Below are 4,782 nucleotides of genomic sequence, written 5' to 3' on the forward strand. Positions count from 1 at the left end.
CTGAATTCTGAGCACTCTACTTTTAGGTTTTCCAGTTCAAGTTTTTGGAGGCTGCCTATTAAGACATTCCTGGTTGGAAAGTGTTTGTATAGAAGCCCATAAGTGTTAAGTATTTGCTATGTTTACCATGCTTAGATCTCTGTAAGGAATATGGAATGATGTTAAATGCCTCATGTTCTCAAGAAGCTTGACTTTTAAAATAAAAAATAAAGAAGAAATATAAATATTAAAAATTAAAAAGGAAGAAGTTCGAGTTTTAGGGGCAAAATCAGGCAGCCAGGCAAGCAGTTAGGGGCAATTAGGCAGGCAGGCAGAGCAGTTAAGGACGATCAGGCAGGCAGGCGAGCGGTTAGGAGCCAGCGATCCCGGATTGCGAGAGGGATATCCTACTGCTGGTTTAGGCCCTATCTGTGGGATCAGGCCTGAACCAGCAGTCAGATATCCCCTGAAAGGTCCTGAATTGTGAGAGGGTGCAGGCTGGGCTGAGGGACCCCACCTGCATGCACAAATTTCGTGCACTGGGCCTGTAGTAAAGTATGATACAAGACAAAGTACTTTGGCCAAGTGCTCCACAGGAGAACGAATAGGAAGGAAGAATAATTTGGACTCTTAATAACCCACAGATGATAATTATTTTTAGATTACTAAAATCCACGAATGATTATAGGCAGTTGCATAGCCGAGTAATTTCAGTACGGAATCCTTAAGAATGTGAGTTCTTGGATCAGACAGACCTGAGTCCATGTTTAAGTTCTAGGTTAAAATCCATGTTCTTTCACTTTGTAGCTGTGTGATCTTGGGCAAGTCCCTTAACTCTTCTGAGCCTCAGAGAATGACAGTGCAGACATCAGAGAATTGTTGAGAGATGCAGCGAGTCAACGTGCCTAGGATAACACCTACAGAACATGTACATGCTCGTTACCTTTTCAATCCAGGCTCTCCAATGTCCATTTGTCTGAGCTTAAGTATGTTACTTAACCTTTCCCTCCATCAGTCTCATCTGAAAAACAAAAAATAAGATACTATATCATAGCCAGGGCTGACTTTATAGACATGCAACCTGAGTACTTCCACAGGAACCCATTCACTGAAGGGCTCCAACCATGATTTACTAGTAAATGCTCTGCTGTTCCTAACTTGAAATTCTTACAGAGTAATAATTTTATCTTTGGACTTGTGTTTTGTAAGTAAAGTCCAATGTGACGATGGAGCATGCATGTAAGAAGAGGAGACATTCCTTGCTACCTGAATTCCTTGCTACTCTGTCAGTGTATAACAGGATGCCCCATCATACATGGGAGTTCAGTGAGATTTAAAGCAAGTTGCATATTAAGCATGTTAGGTCTATAAGTGAGTAAATGGGAGCACTGACAGCCTGAGAGGCTATTCTTGCCCTTTGAACAAGAACTTCTTTAAAATAAAGAAGGCAATGCAGCCCGGCTGGTGTGGCTCAGTAGTTGAGTGTCGACCTATGAACCAGGAGGTCATGGTTCAATTCCCAGTCAGGGCACATGCCAGGATTGTGGGCTCGATCCCCAGTAGGGGGCATGCAAGAGACAGCCAAACAATGATTCTCTCTCAACAATGATGTTTCTATCTCTCTCTGCCTCTCCCTCTCTGAAATCAATAAAATATATTGAAAACAAACTCATTCAATTTATATATTTTTTAAAAAGAAGGCAAGTGCATTCAACCAAACAGAATAATATCTGTGAAATCATTTGGCAGAGTGTCTGATACTTATTCAACACCCAGTAAAGGTTGGCTACTATTGTTGTGATTCTTCTTTCTGAAGTTGTATGCTGTTAAAACTGTAGAACAGGTGCATGTAAAAAGTGTTAACAATGCATGCTCTGGAGTTAGACAGCCTATTTCTAGGTTAAAATCCATATTCTTTCACTTTGTAGCTGTGTGATCTTGGGCAAGTCCCTTAACTCTTCTGAGCCTCAGAGAATGACAGTGCAGACATCAGAGAATTGTTGAGAGATGCAGCGAGTCAACGTGCCTAGGATAACACCTACAGAACATGTACATGCTCGTTACCTTTTCAATTTTTTTGTTTTGTTACTGGAATACAGAAGAGGGAGAAATTAATTCAATTTTGGAGAAACCAAGGAGGGCTTTACAGAGGAGATAACACTGGTGCTGTCCCCTATGAACTTCGCATTCATACGCGAAGAGTGGAAATGAAACGCCACCCTGCTCAAAAGGGCCTACACCAGCGGTTCTCAACCTGTGGGTCGAGACCCCTTTGGCGGTGGAACGACCCTTTCACAGGGGTCGCCTAAGACCATCCTGCATATCAGATATTTACATTACAATTCATAACAGTAGCAACATTACAGTTATGAAGTAGCAACGAAAATAATTTTATGGTTGGGTCACAACATGAGGAACTGTATTTAAAGGGCCAGAAGGTTGAGAACCACTGGCCTACACCGTTTACTGACTCTGAGGACCAGGCCACATTCATCACAGGCTCTCCAAACTTTCAAATAACTTTTGTAAAACTATTTAGGCTAGCATGCTAGTCTCTTTACATGTTGATTTATGCTCTTAGGAAGACCATTATAAGAAAAAATAAAACTCTTTAAAAACACATAGGTGTCAGAAACAATCCAAGATTCCCTCCCTGGAAGACTGTGTCAGAGAACCTCTTAGCAGAACAAAATTGCCCCTGGTGCTCAGGAACAGGCAGGAATCCATCAGCCCTTTCCCGCAGCTCTTGTCTGTTCATTTTCTACAGTTGCCCAGTCTGACAAGACATCCAGAGAAGGGCTGAGGAGTGTTGTCAGCATGACGATGGGACAGAAGTGATGTACTAGGCTAATAAAAGGACTCACAAAGGTCCCTGAAGTCATAAATCCTTCTCGCGGCTTCTAAAATCTGTTTCCTTTGTAGGATGGTGATGATGGCGCTCTGATACAGTGCCCTTTCCATCCTCTCCCCTGCACGGCGCGAACCCTGTGCTAAGTGTGTGGAGAGAAGACAAAATGCAATCTACCTTCCTGCCTGAACTGTTCTCCCCTCTCCATGAAGGTCTGGTGCAGCCTTGCTGATGCAGGCGCCTGGGCGCCCTGCCCTCCCATTAATTCTGATGGTTGCCTCCTGCCCACGCACACTTGAACTACCTGATTCGCTCATGTGTCAGTCTAAATCCTGGTACCAACCTTTAGTTCTTGTTAAGTAGGTGGTTTCTTCTTGGTTTCAAGTCAGGGTCTTCAGGGGAATCTACCATCAGAAATACTGTGAATCACACACTGGATTTTGACTTACAACACGTATGAACGGTCTCTAAGAATTCCGCAAACAGGTCATCTCTGAGCATGAGCAATGATCACCGTGTTGGAGGAGGACATTGAGAAGATGTGACCTCCAGCTGAACGGAGAACTGGCCCGGACAGTAGGAGGCTCCTGACTCCCTCCCCTGTCTTTGGGATGCACCTGCCGCCCTCCGTGTGTATATCCAGAGACATTTCAAGGAAGCAATCTTGACAGAGTAGTGTTGTTGATATGGACAGTGTACGTGACTGAACCCAGTTAAGGCCTCTCTATAAACTTTTAAGATTCCAACTCGTATCGCAGGCACCCAACACAAGTTCCCTTGCTTATTAAAACTGCCACCTAATGCCCAGTGTTGCTCAGTGGTTAAGCCTTGACCCATGAACCATGAGGTCATGGTTGGATTCCCAGTAGGTCACATGCCTGGGTTGCGGGCTCAATCCCCATTGTGGGGTGTGCAGGAGGCAGTCGATCAATGATTCTCTCTCATCATTGATGTTTCTATCCCTCTCTCCTCTCTCTTCCTCTCTGAAATTAATAAAAATATATTTTTAAAAACGCACAAAACAAACACACACAAAAACTGCCACCTATCATCTGGAGTGGTCTGCCTCTTTCTTCTGTCTCCCCCTGCCCTCCATTGCTGGGTTATCAGCTTCCCCCAGGGGAACTCCTGAAGTTTCAAACCAACACACAGACACACTCCGCTGCCACATTTCTATATTTGGGATAATCTGCTTTCCCCAGTTGTAAAATACAACTGATGTTTATATTAATTCAGGCACAATGCAATTAGAAATATAAATTGATAAGTGCCACTATAAAAATGTACTATCCAAAAGAAAATACTAATATATTTTTATTATTGGTGTTTTTATTACCTATACAGGGGTTAGCAAAAGTAGGTTTACAGTTGTGAATACAGGAAACAATATATTCTTGTGCTATTATTAATTGATTATTGTATTATTTCTTTGTATTACAACTGTAAGCCTACTTTTTCTTACCTCTGTATATTACTTTTCCTTATACAATGTAAATACTTCAAAATTGCTGGAGATATATAGGAATCTAAGTACCCTTCCCCCAATAGGGACATTTAAAACAAAGCCAAGAAAAATCTACCTTTACAAAATAAATCTAAATTATTTTCCCCTTCAACTATCTATGGCAAGCAGTGCCTTTATGCCAACTCTACTGCCAGTGCCCCAAACGTCTGTGAGTGTGTGGGTCACTGTCTCATATTCCCCTATCAGGAGACAGTCCCAGAGTGACGGACCACATGGGGCAGAGCCCAGCTGACTCAAATGGAGAGGGAGCAAGATGTGAATCTGCTGCACATGAAAGCATCCTTCCCTGGTCCATGATGAGCAATTTGATGCAGCGTTCAGTGCTATGAAAGAAATCCAGTCTCGCTACTTTTTCATCCTTTGTTTTCCTTACACAGCTTGAGCCTGCATGTCAGTCATGGGTAAATGACTTCAGGCTGTTTGAACAAAT

This window comes from Myotis brandtii, unplaced genomic scaffold (assembly GCF_000412655.1).
Source record: "Myotis brandtii unplaced genomic scaffold, ASM41265v1 scaffold237, whole genome shotgun sequence".
Taxonomy (NCBI): Eukaryota; Metazoa; Chordata; class Mammalia; order Chiroptera; family Vespertilionidae; genus Myotis; species Myotis brandtii.